The sequence below is a fragment of the Barbus barbus genome (genome assembly GCF_936440315.1).
Source record: "Barbus barbus genome assembly, chromosome: 35".
Classification (NCBI taxonomy): domain Eukaryota; kingdom Metazoa; phylum Chordata; class Actinopteri; order Cypriniformes; family Cyprinidae; genus Barbus; species Barbus barbus.
This window is the reverse complement of record NC_136763.1, coordinates 13,551,545-13,573,749: the sequence shown is the minus strand read 5'-3', so window position 1 is coordinate 13,573,749 and position 22,205 is coordinate 13,551,545. Positions and strand designations below refer to the sequence as shown.

General features: G+C 40.2%; 1 protein-coding gene across 5 annotated transcripts in view; it reads right to left on the bottom strand.

Annotated features, from left to right (window-relative positions):
- LOC306855264 (plasma membrane calcium-transporting ATPase 4-like) overlaps positions 1–22,205 on the bottom strand; it is a 107,105-nt gene that overhangs the window by 56,415 nt on the left and 28,485 nt on the right. The gene's annotated exons all lie outside the window — the stretch shown is intronic.

Sequence of the window (22,205 nt, the reverse complement as noted above, 5' to 3'; positions counted from 1 at the left end):
TTAAAAATGTAGTCATTGTTCTATGTATAAGTGTGTGTTTGAACAAATCACATTAGGCATGTCAGAATACAGCTTATTGAGTTTAGTTCTAACATTAGTACTAATGTAACGGATGTCTGTAAATGTCGAAAAGTGTAAATGCCACATGAACAAGCGCCACGGTGTTTCCAAACAAATGTCATCCATTGCCCAAGGCATTGAGAGAGGCCATTACCGAGCCTTCAGATTAGCAGAGCACATAAAATGTTTGAGTGTTTCTGTGGAGAATAAAAAAAAAAAAAAAAAATCTATAAAGCAATGTCACATGCCATGCTGAAGAGGACCCACCCAAGTTCATCTATGAAATCACAGGAATGGAAGAGTGTTTTAAATAAAAACTAAAAAAATAATTATGTAGTTGCTTGGGTTTTCTTCCACCCCAGATATAAAATCACCAATATCCCATGCATTTGATCAAAAATACTGTAAATACAGTAATGCTGTGAAATATTTGTACTACTTAAAATAACTTCTATTTTATCATTTGAAAGGTATTTTTTTCCTGTGATATCAAGGCTGAATTTTAAGCATCATTACTCCAGTTTGCAGTGTCACATCATTCTTTAGAAATCATTCTAATATGCTGTTCTGATGCTCAAGAAATATTTCTTATCAATGTTGAAAACAGCTGTGCTGCTTAAATTTTTTAATGTGTTTTAATGTTTTAGTGCATTCTGAAAAAGAAGAATTTGAAAAACACTTGAAACGGCATAAGTTTGAATGACAGAATTTTCATTTTTAGGTGAGCATCCCCTTTGAGTTCTAAAAGCACTCATTATTTGATAGTACCAAGACAGATAAATGCACTACAGGAGGAAGTGCATCTTCTTACAGGCAGGGTTCATAAGACTGAAAAACTCCACCTAGCATAGTCTGAGACTCAGACACATTCGCAGAAGACTCATCTGTTTAGTCAGACATACAATAAAGTCCCACAGTCTGTTTCTAATCCTGCTAAACTTGCTTTCCTTTCATTACTTTTCTCCACTCACACCTTGGAAAACCCATCCCAATGTTTACCAGCCCTAGACCATCAACCCAACACCCATCAACCAATCACCTGCTTCAATAATGTCTGCATATTGCACAAAATCTTGTTCTGTTAAAATATATTAGGAATTTATAAGGAATTTATGTACACAATTTACAAACGTTTCAGTTCTTAAATTGGTTGAGAAGTGAAGGTATGGAGAAGTCTTACTGACTCAACTAGAAAAGCAATAGCACACCTAGTCTCAAGCTGCAGGAATTGAGGCATCATTCATGTCTGCAGAACACACACCTTGGCTGAGTTACACAAAAGTTTTTGTTTTAGGTTTGTTCAAGTTCCTAAACCCAGGTATGAGCAATAGTAATAGTGATGCTTGCCTTAGCAAACACCACAAATTCAGATGCTTCTCGCAACACTGTGATTAATATGGCAGCACTACAACTGTAAAAAATGACTGAATTAAAACGAAAACAAACAAAAAAACTAATCTTTCAACACTCTTTAAATAAAACAGCAACCAAGGCAAACATTTCCACACCTTTGAATGCTTTTGCTCTTTTGTTTCTCTACACTAGATTCGGTGAATCAAGGATATTACAAGGTCTCTTTCACACTTATGTAGGCAAGGCATACTTCAATTCAAGCACTGAATAACACTACCCAGGGTGAAGTATAAAGCTGTCAAACTGCAATTTTCAGTAGCTGTGGTCAAGCAATCAGTGTAGTCCAGTGACACAGTGCCAAACCACACAGCAATGCAAATCACTCCACCCTTTATCACCCATGTAACATTGTTGAGATTCTCATGGCACCTTTTTAAGCTGAGACATCACCTGTGAAAAACCGGAATGAAAAATAGGACTGTTTCCAACAATAGCCTACTACACAAGTGGGTGGTACAACATTCCATGAAAAACACAAGATATCTACTACCTGTTTGCCAAGGTCATTACTGCTAAGATCATTTGAATGATCACAATGCTGTTTTTGTTGTGAATCAAAAACACAGCATAATCAATGTAGACTGATTTACAAAATGAATGACTCTTATGGGCTTGTTCTTTTAAAGAATATTTTCAAAATAAATCTGAAACACTGCCCTGCACAATTTGCAGCATTAACAGAGAATTGCCTTCAAATAGAAGCAATAGAGACCATATAACAATAATACACCCAAACAAATCTGAAAAATGAAGTAAACTAGAATTTATTCAAATTACATCAACTGGAAATGTACATCAACAGACAGTCCCTTATCGATTTATCCATTTCTACCCATGTGTGTGTTTTTTAAAAGCTCAAAAATATATTAGCATTCTGGATTACGCAAGCACTCATAATCGAATTATACTGACATGGCCTTTTTGTTTTCATCAATATGCCTTGGCACAAATTGCACATAAAAAAAATATGCTGGAAATCCAACATATAAAGTCTGACTTAAAAAACATCAGCAACAACATGTCAAGGGAGGAGTTGAGTAACCTCACTTCCTACAAATAAGTATTTATGTTCGCCTTCACTATGACAGCAGTTTCCATGACGAATGAAGCTACAAACAGCCGACTGCAAAAGCAGAATAATGTTCTGGCGGGATGACAACATGGCCTTGAGGACCTCTTACTATGATCCACATTTACTACAAAAAGTACTGCCTATAGAAAGTTCATTAGTAAACTATAGCAAGTCAAAATAGATTTTGAAGCTCATTTGAGTAGTGATGCTCTACATTAATGAATGTTCACCCCGCAGCAGTCACCAGACACACAGTTACATAAAAAGAGGTCGACGTCTGCTTAATCTCAGCAGTGGCGGAAATGTGCGGCTATGTAAATGGAGAAGAGGGTGCACTAAGTAGTTCACACTCCGCATCCCAGTGTGAGTGTGAGGAGGATGGTAAGACACTGAGAGGATTAAAGCATCTGAGCTCAGGCTGAATGTGTGGATCGAGCTGGAGAGGATGATGAAGGGTGGGGGAGCGGTTGCGGTGGTGATTGAGGGGGGCTGCCGAGACATGGGGGAGTGCAGAAGTAGGTGGAGACATCCGGGTGAGCGGAAGATGCCAAAGAAAGGGAGAGAGTAAGGAAATAAGAATGAGGCATTGCAGTGAGATTAAAGCGTATGAGCAGTTGCTGGTAGGCAGCAGATGTAAATCATGACCTCATCTGTTTCCTCCACTGTCCTGCAGCAGTGGTGCCAGTGCAGGCCTTTAGGCCACATATCCGCCTCCTCTCCGCTGGGGCTCTGCAACACCACAAACCCTGCGCTGCCTTGCCACCTCGTCGGTCTCTCTTCCTTTCCGCTCTCTCCACCCTCTCACTTTGTCTGACGGGTTTTTATGAGAGTGAGTCATCAGTCTACATTGTATCTCAAAAGTTTGAGTAAAACATGCAAGTTAGTGCGCATCTAAAAGAAGGGAAAACATATCAGTTCCCTGCAGACGAAGCCGTTTTATACTGTCAGTGTCTAAAAATTACAACAATGCTCTTCTTCAGTGCTGAAATGTCTGCCGAGCGCAGTCTGTCAGCCATTACCAAAAACCCAATAATGCTTGCTTTATCGTTTTAGACTGAATGTGGTTATTTTTTATCTGCCTTTAATCAGGAAGTGAATTAAATTAGGCAGCTATGTAATTCACCTATCAAAAGTGTGTGGTAGAGCGCGAGACGGAAGTCTCAACTTTTTTATTTTTTTTTGTATTTTAACTAAATATGGCTACAGGGAGATGCAACGAAGCAAAGTAGGCCAGTCCAAGTCATCAATGCCGGAGGGGCGAATCAAACAGTCTGATGCACTCCCAATAATTAAAGGCGGAGCACCGGATGCAGACAGCTATTAAATTACCCCTGAAAGGATGAAGTTCAATTCAGGTAAGGCAGAGGGGAAGCCGTTTACAGGAAGTAAGAGGAGGACGATTTATTTTTGAGCATCGGCTTCGTTTGTAATGCACAAAAACATTTATTTGGATCAGGGAAATGGCTTGGAGAGCTCACAGACATCCAGCAGCTCCCTGGGGAGAGTGAGACAAATGGTGCGCAAATAAACAAACTACGCCAGCAACTAGTGAACTCTCATTTTGTAATGTTAGAAAAGCAACAGATGCCCAGAAATGACTACACAGTCATTTTTAACCCTATAAAGAGAGTGTTGACTGGTCAATAGCACCTCGATGGTGGATGTCATCCCTATTCCCCTTTCTAACCGGGGCTGTACATTGCTGGACAGACAGGTCATCAGTCTTTGCTTCCCTCAGCTCCTAAATTTCAGCTTTTCATTCATCAGACGCCTCTGGGTCCCTGACAGGGAGAGCGAGAGCCAAATAAGCTGTGGCTGAAATAGATGACAAGGAAGCTTGATCGGAAAAAAGGATGATAGTGGATGTACATCAAAGCAGACAAGGATTGTCTTTTTTTTTTTAGAAGGCATGGCTGCAAAGCGACTGCAAGAGATGGATACGTAGAGATTTTGACAGAGGTGAAGACAGCAGGATGCGAGACAGAAAGGAAGACATGCTGAACAGACAGATGGGGTGTATAGAAAAGGAAAAAAAAAAAAAAAAGGACAGAAAATGATTGTGCTGGGTTGTGAGTGTGTGTGTGTAATAGGGGGTGTGTAATTGGATGCAGCCGGGAGCGAAACAGTCTGTCTGTGTGTCGAGGCGTCGGCCTGTGCCCACCCTCCCTCTGACTGCAGCCACACCTGCCTTGCATACTAAAGCGGCAGAATGCAGAGCCCTGGACCCAGCTGCTCGCTCTGCACCAATCCAGCCGACTCACGCTCACTTGCTGCACACAAAAAAAAACCTTAACTGAAAGGAAGTAACCCATCACCACCAAGTTGCGACATGCCATTAAGACAGTAGGACATTGTACAGTCTTTACAGAGTTATGTAGCCCATAATTCAAGGGAGTAGTATTCACTTTATTTTTCAAGGTGGAATTAGGGGTGTGCGACATGATGATTTTTGTGGAGACATTTTTATCGTCCACGATCAATCTGCTTTTGAAGAAATATTGTAGTATCGTGCAACAGCGCACATTCTATCAGTTGCAGTTCTGACGTCTCCGTCTCTATGGGCCTGTTTACACCTGGTCATTTCATGCGTTTTCACTGATCGGATATCTATCTGATTTGTTAAAACGTTTCCATTTACACTTGGCCACATAAATGTGTCGTCGCAAAACGGATATAAATCCGATCTAAATTTAACAGAGTTCACATCAACGAAATCAAAAGATAAGCACTGCATTTTAATTAATCAACTAATTTCAAGTTCAAAGGCCGCAATTGATAGTTTTCAGTCACGTGACCAGCTCGAAGACTTGGAGACTTTTCATTTTTCCCAGCAGCAAATATTTAGATCACCTCTCAAAAGAATAAACAAAGGTATTTCTGAACAAAATGCAAGTGTTGGCCATTTGCAATCCATATTAAGCACCCGCGGCAATATTTCAATCATAAACAGTGCGACATAACGTTGTAAAAACACTTAAAAGTGCCTTAATACATTTAAAACGGTAATATTAAAAGATCAAATTCAGTAATCACCACATTAATGATGCATAGTTTACACAGGCAAGCAGATGAGGCTGGGAATATGAACGCAATTCACTTAACGGTTCAGTGTTTTCCTTTTAATGTTTTCTATGGGAAGCCATTTAATGTGAAACTTTGCACATTGCGTTTATATTCTGGCTTCATATTCTGTACAAAATATACATTATCAATAAGGTGTCCACTGAATCTCGCCTTTTAATATCTGCATTTTACTACATTATTACTTGATGCAATCTGCGTAAAAATAGCTGGCGGACAATGGAGCAAAGCTTCGTTTTGCCCACCAGGTGGGCGTTCCTATGAGGGTGTGACGTCACGTGAAAACTATCAATTGGAGAGCGCGCAGCATCAGCACTGGAAAGTTAAGTTTGTCCTACTACTTTTAATGAAGATGATTGTGTGTCGAGCGTCTTCATCTTACTTTGTTTTATTTGCGGCAGTTTGCGCCTCGGCTTGCTGAAGAAATACTCAGCTGCTCGTCCGCGGCGATGCGTGTTGCATCAGCGCAGTCATATCTGACTACAATGTCATATAGCCTTTAACACGCTCTCACATGTTAATTACTTAAACATTTTGGGAGAAGTCAAATTTACATATGCGTTTTCAACAACCAGATGCATTTACACTCCAATTTCGTCTAAAATGCGGCCCAGACCACCTCCTGAAGTGATTAGAGCGATCGGATTTAAATCAGTCTCGAAAGCGATCGGAGGACATTTACACCTGGTCTTTTCAGGATCGGATACCAATCCGATCAGAAAAAACGCATGAAGTGACCAGGTGTAAACAGCCCCTATATGCTGTACAATGCCACATCCATTCAGTGTTAATTCAGCGGTAGAGTTACTCTCACGGGACACTGCACTTATTCGCAATCACAAAAGTACATTATTTGTGAGTGTTTTAAAGCCTTGCCGGTTAAACTTTCATTCACGTGCTGGTCTGATGTGCGCTTTTTCTGAGCCCGTACACCCAAAGCCTGCGAGCTAAAAAGCCTGTCTAGCAGTGCCCGATTACTCAACTAAGTTATCTTTTGAGCTAATACTATCAAAACACACAAGATTTACATATAGACTCAGTTGGTTATATCTAAAATGAAAGTACACAGTTGAGAGAAAAACGGATGCTTGCCTGTATATTAGATGCGTGCATGTCTTAAAGGGACAGAACTAAACATGCAGCCATCATTAAAGGGATAGTTCACCCTAAAATGTAATTTGTCATTTAACTCACTCACATGTTGTCCCAAACCTGTATTAATTTCTTTCATGTGCTGAACACAAAAGATGATATTTTGAAGAATGTGGGTAACCAAACAGTTGATCCACATTGACATTGATAGTAGGAAAAAAAAAAAAACTAGCCTATGGAAGTCACTGTGGATCAGAAAATGTTTGGTTCTTCAAAATAGCATTTATGTTCAGCAGTAAAAACTCATTCAGGTTTAAAACTGATTTTGAGTGAGTAAATGATGGTATAAATATAAAACACTATGACAGAATCGACAGATAGATGGCCATTTTTATTCTTTAAAATGTTAAAACAAAACACAGAGAAAAATAACTCACTACTCTTGACTGAAAAAATAGTTACTTTAATAGGAATCAATCTATATATAGTGTTTTATTTTTATATGGTAACACTTTAGAATACTGTTTCTTACTGCATAACTAATAAGGAATTATTGAAGAACTAACAGGTAATTATTCATTAACACAACTCACTACTGTTAACTATTAAGGAAGATGTGTTATTTAATCAGTATGTAATACAATTTTATGATTGTGTTAAGTAACAGTTAGCTAAACAATAACTAATGTATTCTGTCACACCTCCTGAAGAACTACTATTAATTATCTACTAGTTAAGGTTCAATAAAATAACTATGAAATAACTACTAATGAACAGTCATACACAATTACATTGAGTTGTGACCCTTTCATATAAATGTTATTAGCAGTAGTAGCAGTATGAAAATGCAATACATTTTACAGAGGTTTTGCCTGTATAGTGAATTGTTTTGAGTGTTTTGTAAGAAATCAGCTTCCGATAGGAACCCCACCACAGCTCCAGTGCCATGCGATAACTTACCTTAGTTTTTATATTTTATATAAAGTACTGTATGTGTGCCTCCTCAGCATATACCATATTACTATTAATTCAATTTCTGTATGTAAGGCAAGGACTGAGGGAGAGTGAAAATACAGGTAACACATTAGTAATTAATAAAGGATTATTAGATAATTCCGCAAGAATTACTTAGAACCTGAAACAGTATTCTAAAGTGAAAACATAGGGAGCCCATTAGTAATTAATAAATAATTATCAAATAATTATGCAGGACTTATTTTGAACCTGCAAGAGTAGGCCTATTCTAAAGTGAAAATATAGTGAAACCTTTAGTAATTAATAAGGAATTAATTACTTATACGGGAGCTGGGCTCAGGGAAACTGCCGTTAACTAGGCATTAACACAACACAAAAACTACCCAAGACTAAAAAAACAAATATGACCCAACAGCTTCATCCCAGTGTTTCAGAAAATAAAATTAATTAATTGATTAATTAAACCACCATTTTACAGAGTGTACTGTATCTGTAGTAAGTTGGATAGTATACTTTTGCCAGTGTGTGCGCATGCATGCATACATATCCATTTCACCCAAAATGTCACTTACGCCCTTCTGGTTCTCACCCCTCGTTATGTACAATTATAGTAATGAGTCCTTTGTTTGCAGCAAACAACATGCATATTTCATTTCCATTATAGGCTAATAATAGTAGTAGTGGACTGTAACAAAGTTGGTACTATAGTGTCCTTTTACTCAAGTAATTTTAAAAATTAATAGGCCTACTTATAATTTTACTGGAGTAATATTTTATTGGGTATCTGTACTTTTGCTCAAGTACTTGATTTGTGGGCCACAACCTGATTATTATAGTGACTATTTGCGTATAATTGTTCATTAGTAGTTATTTCATAGTTATTTTATTGAACCGTAACTAGTAGATAATTATTAGTAGTTCTTCAGGAGGTGTGACAGAATACATTAGTTATTGTTTAGCTAACTGTTACTTAACACAATCATAAAATTGTATTACATACTGATTAGTTAACACATCTTCCTTAATAGTTAACAGTAGTGAGTTAAGTGTTAATGAATAATTACCTGTTAGTTCTTCAATAATTCCTTATTAGTTATGCAGTAAGTAAGAAACAGTATTCTAAAGTGTTACCAAATAACTCACTACTCTTGACTGAAAAAATAGTTACTTTAATAGGAATCAATCTATATATAGTGTTTTATTCTTATATTTGTTCATTCAATTTCTTGAATGCTCCTGCTAAACACTGTTTGTTTTATTTGTATATTATGTGTATCTTTGTTCTTATTTTTTAATAACAAAGATAAAAGAATGACAAAGATTTTCATATTCGCCCACTTTGGCCAAAATATCCACCATTCTTTTTTATATTTTATAACCTTGAAAGGATTTGTCTTCATAATAGGGAAATTAGTATGGCTGTACTGCTCAGACAAAATAGTAAAACCAACATGACAAAGAATTGTGATAAAATCGTGAAATTTCAAAAAAAAAAAAAAACGCAATATGATTTTTTTGCCAAATCGCCCACACCTAAGTGGAAGTAAACCATTTTCTGCAAATGTGCGAGACTTCCGGTTCATTAGCCGCTGTAGGGAAATAAGAATAATAAAGTGCGGTAAACTGCAAAACTGTTTGCACTATAGTGAACCAGTGTGTTCCAGTGCTGTCAAATGATTAATCGCGACTAATTGCATCCAAAATAAAAGTTTTTGTTTAGATAATTACGGGAAAAATAAGGTGGATACTAAAGTCGTACACTGCAACTATATGGCAAGGAACAAGTGTGTAGTATACCTGCTCCAAGTTGCTGCAAAACAACAAACAGTGGCTGACTTCAACTAGGACAAAATGTTTGCCAAAGCACTTTGTAAATGAGTACAACCACATTCCCTGTGAAACTGGAATGTATTTTTCCTAAATTAACTTGCACGTTCAACAAACAGCCCTCACATTAAGCTTCAATTCAACCTTGTTCAAAACTCTCTCGCTTTATATTTCACATTTACACAAAATGGCATAGAATTTTTACACACACACACACCTTTCAAAATTAGGTGTCAGTAACACTTTTATAAAACTGAATAAAACTGATCAAAAGTGACAGTACAGAATATTGCATAATTTCAAAAAAATATATTTCAAATAAATTGAACTTTCTTGAATTTACATGAAAGATTCTTAATATAAGAATCTTGAAATAATATAAATTAGAAGAAGTGAAATGAGAAGGAGAAGATAAATCAAAATAGAATGATTTCTGATGGATCATGTGACAAGACTGGGGTAGCCGTTACTGAAAATTAAGCCATCACATTTAAAATGCATTTTAAAATTTTACATTGTAATAAGATTTCACAATATTACTGTTTTTACTTCATTTCGATCAATAAATGCAGCCTTAGTGAGCATTAAAGAGACATTTACTGACCCAAAATTTTGAACTGTAAATTATAAATCAAACATTATGTGAGGATTAGAGAATGCAACCACCCACCAAATACCAAGAATTCCCTAGCAACAAGCTAGCAATGCCCTAGCAAGCACTCAGAGCACCCCAGCAAGTGCATAGTAACACACCCACAAAAAAAAAAATCAGAAGCCCTAGCAAGTTTTGCACTGGCCAGCAGCACTCAATTTCATTTACGTTCCCTTCACTAGAAATGGACAACATCCTGTTTATGTAGACTGGATGGGGTGGGAAGAATGGCCACACCCATCCATCTCTGTGTGCATACTGTGAGTGTGCCTGTGCTGGGGTGGTAGGGTTGGCATGAACACTGATTCATTGCCATAAACAGCTCGGCTGCCTGCAAAAGGCCACACCCTGTCTGCAGTCATGTGACCCAAGGGAAGCAGGAAATCCCTTACACAATCTCTGAATCTCTCATAGCTCGCCTAAAAGACGGAAGCAAGGAAACATGGGAGAGAAAGAGAGAGAGTGAGTGTGGGGGGAGGGGGATTAAGGGTGTTTGGTTGAGAAGGAAAAAAAAAAACAGCACGGTTATATATTCAAAAGATTCAGAACGCAGAGAGTGTCTAGGAAGAGCGTGAACTGTTTGTGCGTTTTTTGTCATTTCATGAGCAACATGCTGAATTCACTGAGGCATCGAGCACAGATAGCGAGTGCTGTTGACCAAATCTTTGTGTAAACAAGCAGGTCGGTAGAAAGCAATTAAACCCACCATTAGTCGAGCGTGGGTAGCAGGAGATATCATGCCACAGGAGCGCAAGTAAGAATAAAGACACAAATCAAACATGAAGAGAAAAAAAAAAATAAAACCAGCCAAAAGGCCTGGGGGTGGAGGTGTAGTTGGAGGGGAGAGATGGATTACATACAGGTGCAAACAAGGAAAAGGCGCCAACTGTTTCTCCAATCCTGAACTCTGCTCTGCCTGTAAAACTGAGAAAAAAATTAGTTTCTCAGTCTAACACCACGTCTTAACCATACGCAACATGTTAAAATTTCAGCAACAAGCAATTCATCTGTCCAAAATGCTATGTGACGAGGCCCAATCAATGTTTTCCATGATGCTTATCCAAGTGTAATACCTTGAATAGTTTTCCTAGTGGAACTTCATGGATTTGTCATTTAATATCCAACATTTCTCAGCTTCTACCATCAGGATCTCCTCATCCATGTTATGCATGAGGACTGGTACAGAGATTGGGATGCAGCAATATTAAAATTGTGTTACCAAGGTTGCATTTATTTGGTTTAAAAAAAAAAAAAAAAAACGGTACTCTGAAACAGTGTTACAATTTAAAATAACTTTTCTGTTTTAATATATTTTAAATTTGTTCCTGTGATGGCAAAGCGGAATTTTCAGAAGGATAGTCAGGAACTCAATGTGCCTTCAAACCAGTCCAAATAAGGTGCGTAGACAAAAGGCAAAATACTTGAAGACAGTCCACACTGTAAAGTATTGCTTTTATCTCACATTCAAAGATTTATTTTTTGGTAGAGTGTGCAGACTTTCTTCAAGTGTTCTACCTTAAAAGTTATATTTTATGGGCTTTTTTATTCAGACAGGACAGTAGAGAGGCAGACAGTAGTATCCGCTGTATGTCGGAGCCGATAACCTAAGTGGAATTTTCAGCAGCCATTTCTTCAGCCTTCAGTCTCACATGATGCTTCAAAAATCATCTGAATATGCTGATTTGCATATATGCATACCATACCTACATGCCTACCTACATTCCTACCTACATATCTACACACATTTAAAACAGCAGAGGCAATAAACTGTTCAGAGGGCCCAGAAACTGTAGTGGTGCCCAATTCCTGACAAAACACAGGTGTTCTTATCACGGTCATGGCTAGTTATTTCAAAAACTCCGAATAAGAGTTTCACTGTGTCACATCACATCTGATGAGTCACACTGAGTTTAACCTCATGAACCAGCTACGGCCCTTCCAAACAAGTCATTTGCAAGAGAAGAGGGGCACATGCTGTGAAAAGAGAAACAAAGTAATGCACAATCATTAGAAGCATTAGTGGTAATGAACCTTATTAAAACTGCCATTAGAGTCTGCAATATGTTTCTGTTTCTAGAGCTACAAAAGCCCCTTCACCAGCCCTTGAGAACTAGAATTCTACCCAGAATTCACGGGTCTCTCAAAAGAAAATGTATTAATTTTCACAAGAATAGCACAAGAGTTCGTCTAATAAGCTCTCACTAGATGGCAAACATCGTGGTCCTTTATTGTTTTTCCTCCTATTCCCACAGACATAATACAACCTGAGCCACGGGTCCCTCTGGATTCTCTGGCTGATGGAAGAACAAACAAGGTTGAATGACACAAGAACAGGCCTCAAGAAAATGAACACCATTCTGCTGAGAGCAGGAGAGATGATAGTTTGTGCCACTGACATGCGCTGATGTTTTGGGCACCTTTTGATGTCACAGATGATGAGGACCTAGGTACACCATCGCTGGTTGTTGGTGGGATACTCTCCTTTGTAAATTAACCACATAAGTACAAAAAAGGAAAAAGGGAAGCAGAGGAGATCAGTCATGTTCATTGACTCCTGCCGGCACACAGCGCTGGTGCATCTTGCCAAATTCATGAGGCTTGTGACCTGCATCAGGCCTGAACGTGGGAGTGTGGTTTGTTTCAGAGGAAGCTGGTTATGAGGACAGAACCGGGTATTCCTCATGGCAAGTACGCTCTGGAGCCGAGCATCAACATCTGACTATAATCCTGTTGAATGAAATCAACTCTGTTAACTTCAGTTCTTTCCACTCTGCTGCAGAGATAAGTTCTGAGGGTAAGAAATACTACATATAAATCAAGTCAGTAGCTTCTGCCAGCTACAAGAGTTTTCTTTGGAAGATAAAATAAATCCAAAATTACTAAGAGATGTTTCTAACCTTGAGCTCTGGATTGCACTAGCTCGTATCGATCATTAGGAGAATTCCTCAAAAGCTTCTGCTAACAGAGGAAAAATAAATAACTTTACTTAAAATGCATAGTACAGCGCCTCATATTTGGCCATTTTGAGAAAGCAACTTGGTCTGGTCAGTCAATGGCTAAACATTCTATTCATCAATGAATACTGATAAAATGCATTATGGTTTCAACTAGGGCTGGGCGATATGGAAAGAAAAATTAGCACAATAGAATTTTTCATATCAGTCGATATCGATAATTATCACAATTAAGTTTAAAGTCAGATTTTTGCTAGAGAGTAATTGGTGACAATTTTCATTTTTGGTTTAACTTTTTTTTGTTGTAATATTTTTGGAAAGCTATTGGGGATAGCTATGCATTAAAGTGAAAACGCCCATGTAAATGTTCATGCAAAATGTGGGACAGCATCGCTTTACAATCGGGAATAAAAAAAACAAAAACAAAAAACATGGTGGTCCAAACTACTCGCCTGGTTAGTCACCAGCCCACCGGCATGTATTTCCCACCCGCAAGCCCCCTGAATATCAACATCAAACAAACCGAGAATAGTTGCACAGTGTGAACACTGCAGGGCAGCCATCCCAAACCACTGCCACTGCCCTGATCATATGTTTCTTTGATAAATACTTCAGTCACTGAAGCTGAGAGAAGCAAATGAGCAAAGAGTACACGTGAGAAAGCTAAGCTCTATACTGCAGAGTGGGGGTGACCGCTTCTAACACCCCGTAACTGATTAAAAAGTCATTGTGAAACACATCAACAACAGTACAGTTGCACCTTAGTCTATCATGCATATTCTTTAACGGAAATGCCAGTAAAAATGCTGGTCAAGTTTACCCAGAACACAGGCTCTGGTCTCAACCTGGCCTCACCAAACCATCTGAAAATCCAAAATACACACAGAAGTCAACAGATGGCCAGTCCACTCAAAGCAAGTGGTGCAGGAGGTCTATCCCAACGTCGTCAGACTGATCAGATGTCAGTTAGAGAGTTAGGGGGGAACGAGAAGAAAAGGCAAAGGCAGACATATCGTCTGTTCTGGAGTCATGGGAAGTTGGGCATATCCATGGGGTGGAGGTGAGCTATTAATAAAGTGATGAGTGTACAGGGAGGAGATCCCTGAATTACCAACTGCACTGGTTTAGTTACAGCATGACTCATGGCAAATACCAGTGTCCCATCAGCCTCTGGACGACTAGTGTATTAATTTTTGTTTTTTGTATTAATTTCTGTTTTTTTTCCACAAGTATGTGTATGCAACTCAGAAAATGTTCAGTATTAAATGGGTGGTTGAACATGCAGTCAGGTTTGGCCTTCTAGATTTGCACTGCACATGGCTTTGTGGTCTGCTACATATTTCTAGCAAAACCTGGGGGGTGGGTATAATTACAGCAGTCGGAAAAGAAAATGGAGCTGGAGCTCATTACTGGAACGGTCTTTCTCCATTCTCAAATCGTTCGATTTTTATTGACTGAGCGCAAGCACTTATTGCGATAGAAAACACTGTAACGGTTTCCACTGATTACAAAATATTTTTGATTGCTTGTGTGCTACTATTATATAGTCCTAATAATAAGGATGGGGGGCCCAAAATTAGTGCTGTGTTCGATACGACGATGTATCGTCACAGAGATTTGACGGATACGAGTATTGATACAGCTGGCCCTGTATCGATATTGTGGAGCATGTGCAAAAGTGGGCCGCGCTTATTTTGAATACAAGAACGTTTAGAGTAAAAAAGTGCGAGGTTTCTAAAAAAAAATTAATAGAGCATTATACAGTCAGGTCCATAAATATTGGGACATCGACACAATTCTAACATTTATGGCTCTATACACCACCACAATGGATTTCAAATGAAACAAACAAGATGTGCTTTAACTGCAGACTGTCAGCTTTAATTTGAGGGTATTTACATCCAAATCAGGTGAACGGTGAAGGAATTACAACAGTTTGCATATGTGCCTCCCACTTGTTAAGGGACCAAAAGTAATGGGACAATTGGCTTCTCAGCTGTTCCATGGCCAGGTGTGTGTTATTCCCTCATTATCCCAATTACAATGAGCAGATAAAAGGTCCAGAGTTCATTTCAAGTGTGCTATTTGCATTTGGAATCTGTTGCTGTCAACTGTCAAGATGAGATCCAAAGAGCTGTCACTATCAGTGAAGCAAGCCATCATTAGGCTGAAAAAACAAAACAAACCCATCAGAGAGATAGCAAAAACATTAGGCGTGGCCAAAACAACTGTTTGGAACATTCTTAAAAAGAAGGAACGCACCGGTGAGTTCAGCAACAACAAAAGACCCGGAAGACCACGGAAAACAACTGTGGTGGATGACCGAAGAATTCTTTCCCTGGTGAAGAAAACACCCTTCACAACAGTTGGCCAGATCAAGAACACTCTCCAGGAGGTAGGTGTATGTGTGTCAAAGTCAACAATCAAGAGAAGACTTCACCAGAGTGAATACAGAGGGTTCACCACAAGATGTAAACCATTGGTGAGCTTCAAAAACAGGAAGGCCAGATTAGAGTTTGCCAAACGACATCTAAAAAAGCCTTCACAGTTCTGGAACAACATCCTATGGACAGATGAGACCGAGATCAACTTGTACCAGAGTGATGGGAAGAGAAGAGTATGGAGAAGGAAAGGAACTGCTCATGAGCCTAAGCATACCACCTCATCAGTGAAGCATGGTGGTGGTAGTGTCATGGCGTGGGCATGTATGGCTGCCAGTGGAACTGGTTCTCTTGTATTTATTGATGATGTGACTGCTGACAAAAGCAGCAGGATGAATTCTGAAGCGTTTCGGGCAATATTATCTGCTCATATTCAGCCAAATATTTCAAAACTCACTGGACGGCGCTTCACAATGCAGATGGACAATGACCCAGAGCATACTGCAAAAGCAACCAAAGAGTTTTTGAAGGGAAAGAAGTGGACTGTTATGCAATGGCCAAGTCAATCACCTGACCTGAATCCGATTGAGCATGCATTTCACTTGCTGAAGACAAAACTGAAGGGAAAATGCCCCAAGAACAAGCAGGAACTGAAGACGGTTGCAGTAGAGGCCTGGCAGAGCATCACCAGGGATGAAACCCAGCGTCTGGTGATGTCTATGCATTCCAGACTTCAGGCTGTAATTGACTGCAAAGGATTTGCAACCAAGTATTAAAAAGTGAAAGTTTGATTTATGATTATTATTCTGTCCCATTACTTTTGGTCCCTTAACAAGTGGGAGGCACATATGCAAACTGTTGTAATTCCTACACTGTTCACCTGATTTGGAAATACCCTCAAATTAAAGCTGACAGTCTGCAGTTAAAGCACATCTTGTTCGTTTCATTTGAAATCCATTGTGGTGGTGTATAGAGCCAAAAATGTTAGAATTGTGTCGATGTCCCAATATTTATGGACCTGACTGTATATAGGCTACAACAAGGTTTAATCTGGCCGCAGAAGCAAACAACCAGGGTTGCCTGATATAAAGAGACGTAATGCCCGAAACAGAGCTTCCTGTTTGCGCAATACGGAAATATCTGCTAAGTGTCTTATTTATCTTTTGTCAACCTGGCAGCCATGTGCACGCGCGCTCTCTCCACTGCGGATAAACGCGCTTGCTTTCTGAAAACACCGGTTAGCTTGCTGTTAAGCAATCTCCACTTCGATATTCTATTCTCAGAAAAGTGCAATTCATCAAGTGTTCATTTATGAGTAGGGATGGGTACCACACAGGAAAAATGTGTAACGGACGCCTCGCAGATACAAACGGGGTAAATAATGTTTTATGTTTTGATTAAAAGATAGTTCACATTAAAAGTCAGCGAAACAATAATAATTCAAATTTTTTACAATGGTGCTCTCATTATAACGTTATTTATATGACAGTAGTTATTAGTATTCTGCATTTCTGTTTTGAGCTGCGCGTGCTGAAGATGACCAGTAGAATGAAGCAGCAGGTTTTTAATCAATGGTAGCCTATTTAACGAATTTATCTCACATAGAATACACTTCATCATTTATAAAACATAACGTTAATATTACAACTTATAGGATATCTGCACAAAATGCCCCAAATGCAGAAGTGAACGCATCTGCGCGGCTCTGAATGAACTCCTTTTGTGGATGCGTTCGTCACGCAACGACGTGCAGAGACACAGCAACTAAACTCTAAAAATTCACAGCGTTTTATTATAATAGTGTTCTTATTATAATGTTATGTATATGACAGTCCCAGTCATAGTTATTAATATTCTGCATTATTGTTTGTCCTGCTCGAGCTGCGCGCTGAGACGCTGTACACAACACAACCAAATGCATCTTATACTAGACAGACAGACAGACAGACAGACAGACAGACAGATAGACAGGCTTAAATGTTGAAATCACTTGTATTGAAATCACTTGTACCTAGGGGTGTGCTATCCGAGCTAGGCTAGCGGCCAACCCACACAAGCCAGCTATCCCCACCATCGTACTGGCGAACGTACGCTCTTTGGACAATAAACTGGACTACATCCGACTACTTCGCTCGACTCAGAGGACTGTAAGGTTGTGTTTTTGTGTTTACGGAAACATGGCTTAACAACAGCGTACCGGAATGCGCCATACAGATCGACCAGCTAACATGCTATCGAGCTGACAGAGCTTTCGTCGAGGGAGGTAAGATCCGTGGTGGCGGGCTTTGTGTTTACATCAATGATGCATGGTGCCGCGACGCTGTTGTGGTCTGCAAACACTGCTTACCCTTGGTGGAGTTTATGATTATTAAGTGCCGGCCGTTCTATCTACCGAGGGAATATACAGCCATACTGCTCGTTGCTGTATACATCCCTCCCAGCTCCAACAACAACAACAGGAGTGAGGCACTAAATGATCTGTACCAGCACACCAGTGAGCAGCAGACAGCCCACCCAGATGCTTTTCTCATCTTGGATGGGGATTTCAACCACGCAGATCTAAAGAGTGTGTTCCCAAAAATACACCAACACATAGACTTTCCAACAAGGGGAAAAAATACTCTGGACTTTGTTTACATCACCCAGAGAGGAGCTTACAAGGCCTTCCCCCTCCCCCACCTCGGAGCCTCAGACCACATCACTGTCATACTAATGCCTGCATACAGACCACTCGTTAAAGCCATCAAACCAATACACAAACAGATACAAGTGTGGCCGGAACCGCTCGACCGATGATGCCATCGCCACTGCCCTCCAACCAACCCTCACACATCTGGACAAAAAAGACATATGTCAGGATGCTGTTCATAGACTTCAGTTCAGCATTCAACACAATCATCCCTCAACAGCTCACTCACAAACTTGTCCAGCTAGGGCTCAACACCTCTCTGTGCAACTGGCTGTTGGACTTCCTGACCGGGAGACCTCAGGCAGTACACTGGGGCCCCCCCAAGGATGTGTGCTGAGCCCCCTCCTCTTTACTCTGCTGACCCACGACTGCACACCGTCACACAACTCCAACCTTTTCATTAAGTTTGTGGATGACACGACTGTGGTGGGTCTCATTAGCAACAGAGATGAGACAAACTACAGGAGCGAGGTGAGCCGCCTGGCCGGGTGGTGCAGTGACAATGTGGAGAAGACGAAGGAGATTGTTGTTGACTTCAGGAGAGTACACACTCAACATGCCCCTCTGACCATCAACGGTGCGACTGTGGAGAGAGTGAGCAGCACCAAGTTCCTCCTGGGTGTGCACATCACAGAGGACCTCTCCTGGACTAACACTGTAGCACTGGCCAAGAAAGCACAGCAGCGTCTCTACTTCCTCTGCAAATTGAGAAGAGCCAGAGCCCCGGTCCCCCATAATGTGCACCTTCTACAGAGCCACCATCGAGAGCATCCTGACTAGCTGCATCACTGTGTGGTACGGCGCTTGCAACGCATCCTGCCGCAAGTCACTTCAACGCATAGTGAGAGCAGCTGAGAAGATCGTTGGTGTCTCTCTCTCCTCCCTCCAGGACATTTACAGCACCCGTCTCACCCGCAAAGCCCTCCGCATTGCAGGCGATCCCCCCCACCCGACACACAGCTTCTTCAATCTGCTGCCATCAAGGAGGAGACTGCGGAGTCTCCAGGCGAGGACCAGCAGACTGAAGGACAGCTTCATACATCAGGCTGTCAGGAAGCTGAACTTCCTCCCGTCCTTGCCCCCCCTCCCCTCTTTTACCCCATGCAACACTGAACACTGATACTGCGACCCCCCACCCCCACCCACTTAAAAACTGTGACAGCACCTGTCACTTGTGCAGCATTGGACTGATCACTACCTCATCCAGCATTGACTGCAAACTACCTCTTCGGATAGTCTGATAAAAAGACTGTTCTTGTCACTTTAACAGACCGATAAGCTCTTCTTGCACTACATCTGCACAGTTTTATTTTATTTAACTGGTTTGCACTCTGTCTGCCATGTGCCTTATGCCACTATCTCTTTCTTTATTTTTTTCTACAAATGTCCTAATTTGTATATCTGTATAGTTGTATGTACATACGTTTAAACTGTATTTATCCGTATTTGAACGTCTACTGTCAGTGTCTTAAATGTTAACTGTATGCACCAAGGGTCTGAGAGTAAAGCAATTTCAATTCTCTTTATGTATGTGCCGTATATGTGGAAGAATTGACAAAGCAGACTTGACTTAATCGTATGCGATTGTAATGCGCATCTCGTCAGTAAAGCCGGTTCTGTGATTAGCGCTAAATCACCTGCTTTCAAATGGAGCGGCATTTAATACACAGAGCCGTAGTTCACTGACAAGCTAGGCAATTTCGCGTTCATAATCGAATGCGATTCGTCCGTGATTATGAACGCGGTATTGCCTAGCTTGTCAGTGAACTACGGCTCTGTATATTAACGGAAATCACATTCACGAGTAGAATTACTGGCTATAGCATTATTTTTCAGAGAAACAGCTTTGTAAACATAACATGATTCCTTGGCTGTATCTGATATCGCCCCCTATACCCTCATTCACTACTCCCTACATTAGTCCACTCATACAGTTCACTTGAAGGAGTGAATGAAAACGAGTGAGTGAATTCGGACACTGAGTGCACCGGAAGGACTGCCGCTTTTGCATAGTTTGCTTGCTGTTAAATAATCATTTGATACGGGCAGCTCCAATAGTAAGATTGAAGGATATAGCTTCAACTCTGTCACTGAAATTATGTATAAACCCTAATAGTCAATTTACAACTAATTTTGTACCTTTGTTGTATTACGCCGTGGACGAGTGCTTCTAAAATCAATGAATGGATGATTCAGCTGCGGGCGCCATCTTCTGGCGAGACGCGGGAATTCACTCGGCGCGCAACTCTCTCAGTGCATTCTGGGGATTCTCTAGCCGTTGAGTGTACATCGGTTGTACACTTGTTTTTGCGGTGCATTGTGGGATTGAATGGAGTGTACTCGAGAACATCCACTATGGTTTCGAAAACCACTTAAAATGGCTGTGCCCTCAAATAGTGCACTATTTGAGGGGATCGTGTATAAATCACACTTCACGTCGTGCTTAATGCCCTTCAGCCGTGATTTATTCCCGATACAGCACGGCCTCGAGTACCTTATTGCTTACTTAATGGAGAAGGCTAGATTTATGATGTTCATTGTGGAAATGTGACACAGCAGATAGATAAATATCTTATATTCAGTATAACAGCTCTTTTGCTTGTAATGTTGCTTGGATATTTGCCATTAGCCACCGTGCACTAGATATCAGTATTGGTTATTGAAAAACTGATATCAGACCACCACTATAATATAATATAATACAGAAACATCAATGGCCTTTAAATCACTACAACTGTGTCCAACAAATTAGTAGCAGTAAAGATGCTGCAATACTTGGTAAAGACGATTAGTACTTTGTTCAAATATAGCACATTCCTCAAGATCTGAATCGTTCCCAACTTCGGTCACAACAGATGTTAAGACTCAAATAAAACAGCTGGGACTATGGTGATTTGAGAATACTTGTGCTTTCTTTTGAGCCTTGCATTTTTCATTGGAGAATATTATAATTAGTTTAAGCAAATTGGTGGTGACATTCATGCACTTCTTAAACAAGACAGGCATGTTTTGGCATCTGCGTCACAGGATTCTCTTATAGTCGCCTGGAATGCCACTCAACATGTTTGTAATTGTATAGGAATTCCTACAAGTACTAGTGCATGAGAGTATCTGTTGTAAGAGTTCAGCTCAGCACACAATGCACATTCCTGCAGTTCCGATGTGAGAATTTTTTTAATTGACCACTAACAATCTGAGGAGGAAAACTTTCCGCACACCAGCACGTTCTCTCTTCCTCCATCCTTCCCTCTTCCCTTCTTTCCATTTCTCCTCTCTGCAGTCTGGATTTTGTACCATAGCCACTCCTATAAGACTGCATGGGCCCAGCCTCCATTTAAAAATTATTCCATACAGTCAGCCGGCAAGAGATAGAAGGAAGGAGGTGAGAAAATACTACCTACAGACCAAGGGGAAAAAAAGCGAGACAGGAAAAGGAAAAATTCCAAATGACTTTTGGGAAACTTAAATACATTGGAAAAGAAACACCACCCTGCTCTCATGTAGGCAGTGAATTGGTTGTGTGATATTTCTAGTCCAAAGCCATATTTGTCAACCACCTCCAAGCTAATTTAAACCCAATCCAAGGCTCGGCACTAGGAAGAAAAAAAAAACCTGCAGCTGCGCAGATCGGCCATCACGGTCGCTTTTATTGAATTAACATCTTGTCAATCTTGTGACCTTTGCATCAAGATTGTGCCTTCTTGATGTGTACTTGTTACAGAAAATTGACTGCCAGACGGAGTGGATGAACTTCAGATTCATTAAACAGAAAACAATCAACACAGAGGCTGACATTCACATGGCGGCAGTTGAGCTTTAAAATAAAATGCCACAACGAATGTTGCATAACATTCTCTGCACCCCTGCTATCCCTTAACTGAACACACACACACACAAGCAACAACCCTCAGCAAGAAGCAGAGATAAAAGGCATCTAGTGCAAATGTTTAGTATATGATGAAAATGGGAACTGAAACGGTTTACTAAGTATAGTGGTGCCTTAAAGAGC